The 16144-nt window shown below is 50.0% G+C and overlaps 1 protein-coding gene across 1 annotated transcript in view; it reads left to right on the forward strand.

Annotated features, from left to right (window-relative positions):
* Window positions 1–16144, forward strand: part of LOC119972260 (centrosomal protein of 290 kDa-like) — a 45749-nt gene that overhangs the window by 9581 nt on the left and 20024 nt on the right. The window lies entirely within an intron of this gene.

The raw sequence follows: 16144 nt of genomic DNA on the forward strand, positions 1-16144 counted from the left end.
ACGCAGACACAGGGAGTACGTGCAGACTCCGCACAGACAGTGACCCAAGCCGGGATTCGAACCTGGTACCCTGGAGCTATGAAACAACGGTGCTAACCACTGTGCTATTGTGCCTCCCATAGACAGAACTTTGTCTCAACTTAAAGCAATTGAATTCGAAGCAGGAAGGCCGGGACTAGCTATCTCTTTAATGGAGATTTGATGCACGGTTTTAATTTGTGTCAGGCCACAATTGCTCCGAATTCATGTTGTAGCACGGCAATTATTTTCCCTAGCCCCATTGCCATCACCTCATCCACAGTAACTTTGTGAATAAATGTTTACCCCAGCCTCAATAAAGCACAGTGACAATTTTTTACTGGTCTCTGAATTTAGAAGAATCCTCTAAGAGAAAGGCCAAACCTTTATGGAATTAATGCAGACAGTCACTAAATAGATGCAGGTCTATCTGGATCTGTGCTCCATGAGATCATGTTTAAGTGACTGTTGGTTCCAGAAAAATTGTAATTGAGGAAAAATGTGATCACGTGTGTTTGCTTTTTATATAAGTATGAGGTATTAAATTTTGGTACGAAGAATAAGGAGGTCACATATTGCTTGGATGGTAAATGTACACCGGTTTATTCAAGATTATTTATGGACATGGGGGTCTGAGGTAAATAGTTTTTAAAAATGAAAGTTATTTTTAAACATACTTCTGCACTGGAAATTCTATGATTCTGTGCAGTGTTCTGCAATATGGGCCAGAATTCTCTGACCGTTGGGATTTACTGTTCTGCCGACAGCATACTCCCACCTGTGGGTTTCTCGGCGGCGTGGGGTGGCTTCAGGAGGAAATCCCATTGACAAGGCGGTGGGAATAGAGAATCCCACTGCCAGCAAACGGTGGGCCACTGAGATACAGGCTGCTGGGGGAACCGGAGAATCCAGCCCGTGGTTTTTATTACATTCTCCCACAGCAATTTCAGTTTTATACCTTAATTGTGCAACTGTGCAATGATAATTGGAGAGGCAATTGGTTAAGTCTCAAAACTTAACCAGGGGGCTGGTTTAGCTCACTGGGCTAAATCGCTGGCTTTTAAAGCAGACCAAGGCAGGCCAGCAGCACGGTTCGATTCCCGTACCAGCCTCCCCGGACCGGTGCCGGAATGTGGCGACTAGGGGCTTTTCACAGTAACTTCATTGAAGCCTACTCGTGACAATAAGCGATTTTCATTTTTCATTTTCATTTCAAAATTGTGTCATGAAATGCTACAGGAATATATTTCTGCCAAGATGTAAACTAACTGTAATTGTATATGGGGGGGCGGCATTGTGGCGCAGTCGTTAGCACTGCTGCCTCATGCCGCAGAAGACCCAGGTTCGATCCCGGTCCCGGGTCACTGTCTGCGTGGAGTTTGCACATTCTCCCTGTGTCTGCGTGGGTCTCGCCCCCACAACTCAAAGATGTGTAGGGTAGGTGGATTGGCCACGCTAAATTGCCCCTTAATTGGAAAAAAAGAATTGGGTACTGTAAATTTATATTTTAAAAAATTGTATATATCGTTCAATTAACATAGCAGCTATTAATCTGATTTTCAAGCCCAGTAAAGCCTTCAGAATACAACCTGGAAACACTTTTTCCACGCGGGAGTATGAGAATCTGCAGCATTGGCGGCATCGAGTGCAATATCGACAGCCATAATTGAATTATTTTTTTAAAATATTTTTTAATTCTCTTTTTTCACATTTGCTCCCAAATTTACATCCAACAATAAACAATAATCAGTAACGAATGTAATGTCAATACCCAAATCAATAACAACGATCCTATCCTCCCACCAAACCCCCAAACATTAGCCCGCATGTTAACATAAACAGATGACAAAGAGGAATCACCCATAGTCACCATCAACACATACAGTTCCCCTCCCCCCAACCCTCCCAACCACCATCCCTCCCTAATGTTTGATGTGATCCAATTCTCAAAAGTACATAATGAATAACGCTCATGAATTGTAGAATTCCTCTACTGGCTGGTCTGACACCCCGAATATGGCCTCCTGAGGGCCCGGGTCCAGTTTCACGTGCACCACTTTAGAGATTACCCTGAACACCTCCTTCCAGTAATCCTCCAGCTTTGGACAGGACCAAAACATATGAACGTGGTTTGCGGAGATCATCCCGCAACGTTCACATACATCTTCTACCCCCTCCAAGAGCCAGCTCATCCTCGCGCTTATAAGGTGCGCTCTAAACACCACCATCAGCTGTATCAGCCCCAACCTCGCACACGAAGTGGAGGCGTTCACCCTGCGGAGCACCCTAACACCAGAACCCCTCATCCATACCCTCTCTCCACTCTTCCTCCCACTTTGCCCTGATCCCTTCTAGCGGCGCCTTCTCCTCTTCTAAAATAGCCTCATAAACCGCAGATACTACCCCCTTCTCCAGTCCCCCTGTCGTCAGCACCTCCTCTAGCAATGTGAAAGCCGGCTCTACTGGGAATCTCTATCTCTTTCTGGCAAAGTCTCGAACCTGCATGTATCTAAATATTTCCCCCAGCTCCAGCCCATACTTCGCTCCCAGCTCCTTCAATCCTGCAAAACGACCCCCAAGAAACAAATATTTTAGTCTCCTAATTCTTTTCTCCTCCCATCTCCGAAAATTTCCATGCCACCTCCGTGGCTCAAATCTATGGTTCCCCCGAATCGGCATTTCCCTTGACCCTGTCCCAACCCAAAGTACTGTCAAAACTGCCTCCAAATTCTCAACTAAGCTATTACTACTGGACTCTCTGAGTATCTCCCCGGGGCCGTCGGGAGTGGTGCTGTTGCTAGCGCCTTCAATCCCAAACCCCTACCCAAACTCTCCTCCATTCTGACCCATTGGGAGTCAACCCCTCTGACCCAGCTCCGTACCTTCTCCACATTCACCGCCCAGTAATAACACATCAGGTTCGGAAGACCCAAACCCCCTGCCTGCCTTCCTCTCTGTAGTAGCGCCTTTTTAATTCTGGCCACCTTCCCTCCCCATATGAACGAGGTAATCATCCCGTTAATCTCTCTAAAAAATGCCTATGGCAGGAGAATCGGCAGGCATTGAAAAATAAACAGGAATCGCGACAGCACATTCGTTTTAACCGCCTGCACCCGACCCGCCAGTGACAGAGGGAGACCGTCCCACCTTGCCAGATCAGCTTTCACCCTCCCCACCAAACTAGAAATGTACCTACGGAGCCCATACCCCAATCTCGAGCAACCTGCACCCCCAGGTACCTAAAGTGAGTCCCTGCCTTACGGAATGGCAGCAGTACACCCCCCCCCCCCTCCCAAAAAGCCCTCCTCCACCCCTGGCCAAGACACCACAAAATATTCACTCTTGTCTAGATTTAATTTGCACCCTGAGAAAGACCCAAACACCCAAAGCAGGTCCAGTATTCCCCCTATTGACGCACTTGGTTCCGACACTTATAACAAATCATCGGCAAATAAGGACACCCTATGCTCTATCCCCACTGCACTATCCCTTTCCATACCCCCAAACTTTTTAATGCGATGGCCAATGGCTCAATTGCGTGTGCAAACAGCATAGGACATAGGACATCCCTGCCTAGTCCCACGGTGGAGAGGAAAGTATTCTGAGCTGATGTTATTTGTGCGAACAACGGCCCTCGGCTCCTTGTATAATAGCTTTACCCAGTCCACAAAACTGGGTCCAATTCCAAACTGCTCTAGGACGCCATCAAGTACCCCCATCCTACCCGGTCAAACGCTTTCTCGGCATCCAATGCCACAATCACCTGTTTCCTTCCCCTCCGCCAGTACCATAACCACATTCAATACCCTCTTAATGTTCGAAAAGAGCTGCCTCCCTCTCACAAACCCTGTCTGATCTTCACCTATCATCTTCGGGAGGCACTCCTCTAGCCTACCTGCCAGTACTTTCGCCTCTTTGTGCCCATGTTTAAAAGTGATATGGGCCTATATGACCCACACTCCGCCGGATCCTCATCTTTCTTAAGTAACAGGGAAATCGATGCCTGCCCCAAAGTTTGTGGCAACACCCCCTTCTCTAGCGCCTCCTCAAACATCCCCACCATCAGTGGTACCAGCTTGTTTTTGAATTATGATATCAAACTGATAGTGGGGGGAGACTGGAACTTGGTGCAGAGCCAAAATTGGACAGGTCACGGCCGCGCTTGCTAGTCCCATTGGGGATTTGGGGGGGGGGGGTTGCGAAGCGTCTGGCTGTGCTAATTGTGGAAATGGGAGGGGTGGACCCTTGGAGGCTTCTGCACCCGAGGGAGCCGGAATCCTCGTTTTTCTCAGCGGTCCATAAGGTGTACACGCAGATTGACTTTTTCATGATGGGGAAGGCACTGCTAGCTGGGGTTAAAGGGTCGGAGTACTCGGCAATTGCAGTATCAGATCATGCTCCGCATTGGGTGGATATGGTACTGGAGAAGGGGATAGTACAGAGACGAGGGTGGAAGTTAGATGTGGGACTGTTGGGGACCGAGGGTTCAGTGACAAAATTGAAAAAGTAATCGAGGATTGTGTAGGTTTTAACTGCACAGGTGAGGTGTCAAAGGCGGTTGTCTGGGAGGCTTTAAAGGCGGTGGTGAGGGGTGAGGTGATCTCGTTCAAGGCTAGGCTAGACAAAGAGGAGATGTTGGAATGTTAGAGGGTAATAGATGAGATGCTGGCGGTAGACAGAAGGTAGGGACCCAGTACAGTTGGAAAAGAGGAAGGAACTCCAGGCTAGCTTTGACCGACTATCTACCAGGAAGGCGGTACGCCAATTGAGGCAAGCAGGGGGGGTGCAGTTTATGGGCATGGAGAGAAGGTGGGCTGTATGTTGGTGGGTCATCTCTGTAGGGAGGCTGCGGTAAGGGAAATTGTCCAAGTGCAGGACAGGGCAGGGAAGTTGGTGGTAGCTCAGATCAGAATAACAAGGTCTTTAAGAAATTGTACGAGAGGTTGTACAGGTCAGAGCCACCTGGGGGAGGCCGGGAGATGTAGGAATTTCTAGATGGGCTGGAGTACCTGAGGTTAGGGAAGGGGACAGGGCTACATTAGAGGGGGCGATAATGGAGCAGGAGATAAAAGATGCAATTGGGAGGATGCAGTCGGGGAAGGTGGCAGGGTCGGATGGGTTTCCGATGGAATATCATAATTGAATTCTTATTAGACATGTGTTATAGTCCTTGACCGGACCCTGAGACGTGTGGAGAGATCTAGTTAAGGACTAGTAATGTTTTGATTAAAGTAGATAAAGGTTGATGTTTTGGAATAAAGCCACAAGATTTTATGGGATTTAAACAAAGAAAAACAAACTTTACTATATGAGTTCAGAAATATAAAACAATTTACAGTGTATCTTATACTCTAATATTCATTGCAACTATGAGCGATATTTGAATTATCAGATGAATTGTGGTCAAAATATACCACACTACAGAGCAAATGACAGATGCGACCAAGACAGAGTCCAAGGATTTCACAAAAATCCATCCAGATGCCAGTAAGCGCCAAGTCAAACAACCTCATTGAAACTGTCTCATACGGGATTCCCAATTTCACCTTCAAAGATCCCTCCTTGGAATTCCCTCCAAAGCCCCTCCCCCTTGGACTATCTCAATGAATGCTCCCTTCCCAGAGTTTTAATCTCATCACCTCTAGATTTCTCAGTGTGCACTTCAGCTTCTGCTTACTGGCACAATTTCAGTTAACTGAGTTGGCACTGCTCTTGAGTTTCTCCAAACTCCTGTCTCCCGGCTGTATCCAGCTACACATTATTCCCAGGCTTCCTCTCAGCTCTCTTTGATTGCCATGGCATCCTCTGAGCCTTCTTTGATTACCAGTGCTACCCAGGGCACTCTTGATTAGCATGGCTTCCCCTGATCCTCTCCTGAGCTCCTTCTTAAAGTTCTTAACTGGTACCTGTTCCTGTCTCCCTCTCTTTGTGCTAGTTGCAGGCTGACTTCCTGAAACTGACTGCCTCAAAAAGAGGCAACTCACTGGAGGAGGGGACACCACAAATATCCCCATCCTCAACGATGGAGGAGTCCAGCACATCAGTGCAAACGATCAGGCTGAGGCATTCACAAAACTCTCCAGCCAAAAGTGCCGAATGGATTATCCATCTTAGTCTCCTCCGGAGATACCCAGCATCACAGATGCCAGTCTTCAGCCATTACGATTCTTTAAAAAAATTTTATTTATGGGATGTGGGCGTCACTGATTAGGTCAGCATTTATTGTCCACCCCTAGTTGCCCTTCAGAAAGTGGTGGTGAGCTGCCTTCTTGAACCGCTGCAATTACTGTCCTACTCTCCATCATCAGCAAAGTGATAGGAGTCATCAGCAGTGCTATCAAGTGGCATGTACTCAGCAATAACCTGTTCATAGACGCTGATTTGTGTTCCACAAGGGACACTCAGCTCCTGACCTCATTACAGCCTTGGTTTGAACATGGACAAAAGGTGGATGCCAGAGGTGAGGGAGAGTAATTGCCCTTGACATCAAGGCAGCATTTCACCGAGAATGGCATCAAGGAGCCCCAAACCCACTGGATCAAAGATTGTGTTCCCCACTCTATCCTTCCACTTTCCGATCTTCCTCGCTGCCTCCTGCTTACTCAATTGATGCGGCAACATCCTAATCGTCTTTTCCCAGTACTCATAAACCGCCCCTTTAGCTCTCTCCAACTGCCCTACCGCCTTACCCATGGATATCACTCCATCTGAAGTTTCTCTCGCTCCTTCAACAATCCCACCTCTGGGGCCTCCGAATACCGCCTATCCACCTGCAAAATCTCCTCCACTAACCTCGCCATCTACACCTGCACCGCCTTATCTCTGTGTGCCCGTATTGAAATAAACTCTCCCCCGCCCCCCCCCTTACTACTGCCGTCTGCCTCCCATAGCATGGCAATCGAAACCTCACCCGTTTCACTCAGCTCCACACATCCCCGAATCGCAGTCTTCACCTGCTCATAAACCTCTTCATCTGCCAATAGCCCCACATCTAACCTCCACTGCGGGCGCTGTGTCTACCCCCCCCCCCCCCCCCCGAGCACCACCACCACCCCGGATTCATCTGCAAGTCAACATAAAGCAGCGCATGATCCAAAACCACAATTGACGAGTACTCCAAACCGACCATCCCGCCAACAACAAAATCCATCCTATCCAACACAAAATAGTCGATTTGGCAGTACACCCTATGCACATGGGAGAAAAACGCTTCATAAACCCCCTCAGTTCCCTTACCACCGCCGACACCCTCCCCGATCTCATGCTCAACCGGTCCACTTTCGGCTCCAGAACCGTGTTAAAATCCACCCATTCCCATTATCAACCGATGTGAGTCCAGGTCCAGGATCTTCCCCAACACCTGCCTCATAAACTCTGCATCATCCCAGTTCTGGGCATAAACATTCACCAACACCACTGGCATTCCCTCCAATTTCCCACTCACCATAAGATATCTCCATTCCGAGTCTGCCACGATGCTGTCCACTTCAAAACCCATTTATTTGTCAAGACCGCTATCCCCCTCATCTTCAGATCCAGTCCTGACTGAGAGACCTACCTTACCCACCCTTTCCAGAGCCTAGTTTTATCCCCAATCTCCAGGTCAGTTTACTGTAAGAATGCCCATCCTCCTTTAAACTCAAATGTGTAACATGCGAGCTATGTCTATGTAGACCGGCCCTTTCAGCCCTCTCACGTTCCATGTGATCAGCCTGGTCGGGAGAACCCCTCCCCCCCGCACCGCCAATCATCCACAGCCCCTCCTGGGTCAGCCTCCGTCCCGCCACCAGGCCCGCCCTCGGATGTCCACAGTCATCGACCCCTCCTCCATCATACCACATTTCAAAAACCCCTCCCCTGTCAGCAGTCCCCCCCTTCCCCCACCCCACAGTACAACAATCCCAACCCCCATTAACACTAACCACCTGCTCGCCCCCCCACTGCACTTCCATGAACTAGCCCGCCCAGCTAGCCCTGTAGACCCCACCCATGGCGCCCAGCATCCTACCCCCACTGACCCCCCCCTTCCCAAACGCTCTCCTGGTGCAAACAACAACATCAACATTCAAAGACCGAAAGAGACAAGAACAACCCCACAACCCCCACAGAAGAACAAAGGACAGTGGCCCCCAGAGGGATAAAAAACACCACCTCCACAGTGCAGTGTCTTTCTTTCCTGCCAGTCCATTGTCTCTCACAAACCCCATCGCCTCCTCTGGCATCCAAAAATAGTATTCTCAGCCATTATAGGTCACACAGAGGTGGGCCGGGTACAGCATTCTGAACTTCAGGCCCTTCTTAAAGAGGGCAGCCTTCACTCTCTCCTCTTGGCCAGCTCCGAACCCTTGTCCTGGTATACTTGAAGTTTGCTGCCCTCCCAGATACACCGCCTCGTCTGCCTGCCCCACCACAGGATCCGTTCCTTATCCAGAAACCGCTGCAATCTCACCACCATCGCCCTCGGTGGCTTGTTGCCCTGTGGCTTCCTTTTTTTAAATTGTCTTTATTGTCACAAGTAGGCCTACATTAACACTGCAATGAAGATACTGTGAAAAGTCCTAGTTGCCACATTCCGGCGTCTGTTCGGGTACACAGAGGGAGAATTTGGCATGTCCAAATTCATCAGCACCCAGTAGGGTCTGTCCAATTTCATCAGTCTACCTCTAGGGTCTGTTTGAAGACCCCCTCTCCCAGCAATATCTTGGCTATATATGAGCCAGCGTCCACTCCCTCAATGCCCTCTGGCAACCCCACAATCCTCAGATTCTGTCTCCGGGAGCGATTCTCCAAAGCCTCCACCTTCTGAAACCGCTTCTGGGTATCTTAAAAAATGAAAATCTCTTATTGTCACAAGTAGGCTTCAAATGAAGTTACTGTGAAAAGCCCCTAGTCGCCACATTCCGGTGCCTGTTCGGGGAGGCTGGTACGGGAATTGAACCGTGCTGCTGGCCTGCGTTGAAAGCCAGTGATTTAGCCCAGTGTGCTAAACCTATCTTGCATCACCCCATTCTCAGCTGCCAATTAAGTAAGCTGTCCCTCATGCACCACCACCGTCTCCTCCACCTTCTGGATGGCCTGGCTCTGAGTCTACAACCTCAGCTCCATGCAGTCAATCCCCACCTTAAGCGGATCCGCCCCACCTCGCCAGGTCTTCCAGAGACTCCTTCTCTGCCGGGTGAACTTGTTTAAAAAGTCGACCAGCTGTTCCATAGACCACTGAGACAGTAGGGCTGGTCCCTTACCCTCCGCCATCTTTCCCTGTGTCCCAGGCACAGTTTCCCGTTCCAACAGCTCCTTTCGCCTAAAACTACGTCTGGTCCACGAATCCATCCACCAGTGGAACAAACTCTTTCTCTACCACTCCTCACCTTTTGTCCACTAAAATGTTTGCCCGCTAATCGGGGAAAAGGTCCAAAAATATCTCCACAAGCGGGAGCTACCAAATGTGCGACCACTCACACCATGGCCGCCACTAGAAGTGGAATTCCCTCCCTAACAGCCCTGTGGGTGTACCTACACCTCGGGGATTGCAGCGGTTCAAAGAGGCAGCTCACTGTCACCTTCTGAAGGGCAACTAGGGATGGGCAATAAATGCTGGCTGAGCCAGCGAAGGCACATCCCATAAATACTGGCTGAGCCAGCGAAGGCACATCCCATAAATGCTGGCTGAGCCAGCGAAGGCACATCCCATAAATACTGGCTGAGCCAGCGAAGGCACATCCCATAAATGCTGGCTGAGCCAGCGAAGGCACATCCCATAAATACTGGCTGAGCCAGCGAAGGCACATCCCATAAATGCTGGCTGAGCCAGCGAAGGCACATCCCATAAATACTGGCTGAGCCAGCGAAGGCACATCCCATAAATGCTGGCTGAGCCAGCGAAGGCACATCCCATAAATACTGGCTGAGCCAGCGAAGGCACATCCCATAAATGCTGGCTGAGCCAGCGAAGGCACATCCCATAAATACTGGCTGAGCCAGCGAAGGCACATCCCATAAATACTGGCTGAGCCAGCGAAGGCACATCCCATAAATGCTGGCTGAGCCAGCGAAGGCACATCCCATAAATGAATACATTTTTAAAAAAGGTCCACTAACTCTTTTTTTTAAAGTAATTTTTATTGAAAAATTTTGATTTTATACAACATTGACGCACCTTAGTAAAATACCGAAAATAACAATAATATTAACAATCATATACATTCGCCCCATCCCCATGAACAACCCAGCATTTTAACAACAACGCAAATTAACACACTATAAAGTTACAGAATAAACACTACAATAATGCACCCCCCCACCCCCCGCCCCCCCCTGGGTTGCTGCTGCTATTGACCAAGTTACCTATCTCTGAGCCAGGAAGTCCAGAAAAGGCTGCCATCGTTTATAGAACCCTTGTATTGATCCTCTCAGGGCAAATTTGACCTTTTCCAATTTTATAAATCCCGCCATGTCACTGATCCAGGTCTCCACGCTTGGGGGCCTTGCATCCTTCCATTGTAACAGAATCCTTCGACGGGCTACTAGGGACGCAAAGGCCAGGACACCGGCCTCTTTCGCCTCCTGCACTCCCGGCTCTACCGCAACTCCAAAAATCGCGAGTCCCCACCCTGGTTTGACCCTGGATCCAACCACCCTCGACACCGTCCCCGCCACCCCCTTCCAGAATTCTTCCACTGCTGGGCATGCCCAGAACATATGGGCGTGGTTCGCAGGACTCCCCGAACATCTGGTGCACCTGTCCTCACCCCCAAAGAACCTACTCATCCTAGTCCCGGACATGTGGGCCCGGTGCAGCACCTTAAATTGGATGAGACTAAGCCTCGCACATGAGGAGGAAGAGTTGACTCTCTCCAAGGCATCCGCCCAAGTCCCGTCCTCTATTTGCTCCCCGAGTTCCACCTCCCATTTAGCCTTCAGCTCCTCCACTGACGACTCCTCCACCTCCTGCATTACCTTATAGATGTCAGACACCTTCCCCTCTCCTACCCACACCCCCGAAAGCACTCTGTCCATCGTCCCCTGCGAGGGCAGCAAAGGGAATCCCTCTACCTGTCGCTTAGCAAACGCCTTTACCTGCAGGTATCTGAACATGTTCCCTTGGGGAAGGCCAAATTTATCTTCCAGTTCCCCCAGGCCCGCAAACCTCCCGCCAATAAACAATTCTCTCAATTTACTGATGCCCACCCTTTGCCATTCCCTAAATCCCCCATCCTTGTTCCCCGGGATGAACCGATGATTGCCACCCAATGGAACCTCCATCGAGCCCCCTGTTTCCCCCATGCCGTGTCCACTGTCCCCAGATTCTTAGGGTCGCCGCCACCACCGGGCTCGTGGTAACCCTCTTAGGGGAGAGCGGCAACGGTGCCGTTACCATGGCACCCAGGCTCGTACCTCTACATGACGCCATCTCCATTCTTTTCTACGCCGCCCCTCCCCCCTCCATCACCCATTTACGCACCATTGACACATTGGCTGCCCAATAGTACCCCAGAAGGTTGGGCAGCGCCAGCCCGCCTCTATCCCTTCCTCGCTCCAGGAACACCCTCCTCACTCTCGGAGTCCCATGTGCCCACACAAAGCTCAGAATACTGCTGGTCACTCCTAAAGAAGGCCCTGGGGATAAATATGGGCAGGCACTGAAAAAGGAACAAGAACCTCGGAAGCACCGTCATTTTGATGGACTGTACCCTCCCCGCCAACGACAATGGCAGCATGTCCCACCTCCTGAACTCCTCCTCCATCTGATCTACCAGTCTGGTGAAGTTATGCTTGTGAAGAGTCCCCCAGTCCCTGGCCACCTGCACCCCCAGGTGCCTAAAGCTCTCCCCTGCCCGCCTAAGCGGGAGCCTACCAATTCCTTCCTCCTGGTCTCCAGGGTGCACCACAAACACCTCGCTCTTGCCTAAGTTTAATTTATAACCTGAAATAGTCCCAAACTCAGCTAGCAGCTCCATCACCCCCGGGTCCGCCACATACAGTAACAGGTCGTCGGCATACAACGACACCCTATGTTCCTCTCCACCTCGCACCAAGCCTCTCCACCTCTCTGAATCTCTCAACGCCATCGCCAGCGGCTCGATTGCCAGTGCAAACAACAAGGGGGACAGGGGGCAACCCTGCCTGGTCCCTCAGTAAAGCCGGAAGTACTCTGACCTCCTCCTATTCGTGGCCACGCACGCCATCGGGGCCTCATATAGCAGCCTTACCCATCTAATGAACCCTTCACCAAATCCAAACCTCCCCAACACCTCCCATAGGTACCCCCACTCCACTCTATCGAAGGCCTTCTCCGCATCCAGCGCCACCACTATCTCTGCCTCCCCCTCAATCGCCGGCATCATGATGACATTCAACAATCTCCGCACATTCGTGTTCAGCTGCCTTCCCTTCACAAAACCTGTCTGGTCCTCGTGTACAACCCCTGGCACACAGTCCTCTATCCTGGTGGCCAGGATTTTTGCCAGCACCTTAGCATCCACGTTGAGGAGAGATATGGGCCTGTATGAACCACACTGCTGGGGGTCCTTGTCCTTCTTTAAAATTAACGAGATCAGCGCCCGCGACATCGTCGGGGGCAAAGTCCCCCCTTCCCACGCTTCGTTGAGTGTCCGCACCAGCAAGGGGCCCACTAGGTCCACAAACTTTTTATAAAATTCCACCGGGAACCCATCCGGCGCCGGTGCCTTCCCTGACTGCATCTGCCCGATCCCCTTAACTAGCTCCTCCAGCTCAATCGGCGCACCCAGCTTCTCCTCCTGCACCTTCGGGAAAGAAATCCTGTCAAGGAACCTCTCCATTCCCCTCCTCTCCCCCGTTGGCTCCGACCGGTACAGTTCCCCGTAAAAGTCCTTGAAGACCTCATTCACCTCTACCCCCTTCCGCACCACATTCCCACTCTTGTCTCTCACTCCAGCAATCTCTTTAGCCGCATCCCGCTTACGGAGCTGATGAGCCAGCATCCTACTCGCCTTTTCACCATGTTCGTACACTGCCCCTTGTGCCTTCCTCCACTGTGCCTCCGCCTTTCTAGTGGTCAGCAAATCAAATTTAGCCTGTAGGCTGCGCCTCTCCCCCAACAGTCCCTCCTCTGGTGCCTCTGCGTACCTCCTGTCCACCTCCAGCATCTTTCCCACCAGTCTATCCCTCTCACTCCTCTCGCTCCTCTCCCTGTGTGCCCGGATGGATATCAGCTCCCCACGAATTACTGCCTTCAGGGCTTCCCAGACCATCCCCACCTGAACCTCCCCCGTATCATTCACCTCAAGGTACCCCTCAATACTTGCCCGGACCCTCCTACACACCTCCTCCTCCGCCAACAACCCCACATCCAACCGCCACAACGGACGTTGGTCCCGCACCTCCCCCATCTCCAACTCTATCCAATGCGGAGCGTGGTCGGAGATTGCAATGGCCGAATACTCGGCCTCCTCCACTCTCGGAATCAGTCCCCTACTCACCACGAAGAAATCTATCCGAGAGTAGACCCTATGTACGTGGGAGAAGAAAGAGTACTCGCGTGCCCTCGGCCTCACAAACCTCCATGGATCCACTCCACCCATCTGATCCATAAACCCTCTCAGTACCTTGGCCGCCGCCGGCCTCCTACCCGTCCTAGAGCTGGACCAATCCAGTGAAGGATCCAACACCGTATTAAAGTGTCCCCCCCTATGATCAGACTTCCCGCCTCCAGATCCGGGATCCGTCCCAACATTCGCCTCATAAAGCCCGCATCATCCCAATTTGGGGCATACACACTAGCCAGTACCACCTTCTCTCCTTGTAGCCTAGCCCTAACCATAACATACCTACCCCCCCTTATCCGCCACCACCTCCGATGCCTCAAACAACACATTTTTCCCCACCAGAATCGCCACTCCCCGGTTCTTCACATCCAACCCAGAGTGGAAAACCTGCCCCCACCATCCCTTCCTTAGGCGGACCTGTTCCGCAGGTCCACTGACTCTTGAGCTGATCTGGAACTTATCAAGACACTTCCAGACAGTCCGGCTCTTGTTACTAGTCAGAAATCAATGTAACAAACATCGGAACATCTTGTACCTTAAATGTTACAGTTGCCACAGACTGATAATTTAGGTCCCAGAGATATAATGATTTGAGTTCATCACAGTTTACGTTTTATTAGATTATTAATGATGGTGCCCCTCTAAGAAGGGAGCACTTATTCCCTCAGAACTGAACACCTGCCAATCATAGCTAAAACGTCAGGGAGAAATCTGCAGTTTGCTTCCCCCCAGAACGGCCAGGGTGCTCAGACAATTCAAATGTTCAAAACTGAGGTTGAAAGATTCCTGAAATAAAAATAGAAAATTCTGGAAAAGCTCAGCAGATCTGGCAGTATTTGTGGAGAGAGAAACAGGGGGAACATTTTGAGGCTGTATGGTCCTTCAGAGCTAAAGGGAGAAATGTGATGGATTTTATACTGTAGAAGAGGGGTTGGAGTAAAGAAGGTCAGTGATAGGTGGGAGCGAGGAGAGATTGCAACAAAGATATGTCGGTCACAAGACAGGAAATGAAGTGTTTATGGTAAAGCACTCTGGAAGGTGCTGACTGAGGCATTAAAGTAAGATAGCAGAACGATTTAATCAGGGAACAAAGGTTAATGCTCACTGAAAATGAAATGAAAATCGCTTATTGTCACAAGTAGGCTTCAAATGAAGTTACTGTGAAAAGCCCCTAGTCGTCACATTCCGGCGCCTGTTTGGGGAGGCTGGCACGGGAATTGAACCGTGCTGCTGGCCTGCCTTGGTCTGCTTTCAAAGCCAGCGATTTAGCCCTGTGCTAAACCAGTGAAAGCAGTGAACTTCACCCCCTTCTTAAAGAGGGCAGCCGTCACTCTGTTGAAGCCCGCTCTCCTCTTGGCCAGCTCCGAACCCAAGTCCTGGTATACTTGAAGTTCGCTGCCTTCCCAGGTACACTGCCTCGTCTGCCTGCCCCACCACAGGATCCGTTCCTTATCCAGAAATGCTGCAATCGCACCACCATCTCCCTCGGCGGTCGTTGCCCTTTCTTTAACCCCAAATTTTTTTGCCCCAATGCAACCACCTGTCATTTGTTCTTACATTTTGCTTTCACTGAGCATTGACCTTTGATCTCTTATTAACATATTCTGCTATCTTCCTGTAATGCCACTATCAGCAATTCCATAGTCCTTTACGCTGCCACTAATACTCCCTCCGTTTTGTGACCTCTGCACTTTTGCAGCAATCTCTCCCAGCTCCCACCTATCGCTGACATTCCACTCTGCTCCACTGTTCCAACCCGTCTTATACAGTGTATAATCCATCACATTTTCTCCCTCTCTTTAGCTCTGAAGAAAGGTCATATGGACTCAAAACATTACCTCTGTTTTCCTCTCCACAATTGGTGCCAGACCTGCAGAGATTCTTCTGCATTTTCTGTTTCTATTTCAGATTTCCAGCATCCGCAGTATTTTTCTTTTATTTGATTAATTTCTTTTGGGTGAAAGTATTGAAATATTTGGGGGAAATGTGGAAAAAGTGTTGAGGTTCAGATCATCTGTGATTTAATAGAATGCTGGACCAGGCACTGAGGGTTGAATGGCCGACTCTTATTCCTATGCTCTTAGGATATTTTCAAGTGACTTTTCATAGATTTTTTTGAAACCTCTTTGTATGCCAGGAAATAAATGTTGTTGCTCGGTCCCTCGGTAGTGTCTCAAACTACTGAAGACATATTTAATTATCTTGAAGAGCAGCAAGTAGGGAAATATGCCAACTATTCATAGTACTGATGACTTCTGCTCTAGCACTTGCCGCACCCCTAGCCAAACTGTTCCAGTGCAGCTACAACACTGGCATCTACCCGGCAATGCGGAAATTGCCCAGGGGTGGATTGTACCCAAGAAACAGAACAAACCCAACCCAGCCAATTACCGTCCTATCAGTCTACTCTCCATCATCAGCAAAATGATGGAAGGAGTCATTCACAATGCTATCAGGCGGCACTTACTCAGCAATATCTTACTCATGGACGCTCAGTTTGGGTTCTGCCAGGAACACTCAGTGCCTGACCTCATTACAGCCTTGGTTCAAACATGGACAAAAGAGCTGAATGCCAGAGGTGAGAGTGACTGTCCTTGACA

The sequence above is a fragment of the Scyliorhinus canicula genome, chromosome 10, assembly GCF_902713615.1.
Source record: "Scyliorhinus canicula chromosome 10, sScyCan1.1, whole genome shotgun sequence".
Taxonomy (NCBI): Eukaryota; Metazoa; Chordata; class Chondrichthyes; order Carcharhiniformes; family Scyliorhinidae; genus Scyliorhinus; species Scyliorhinus canicula.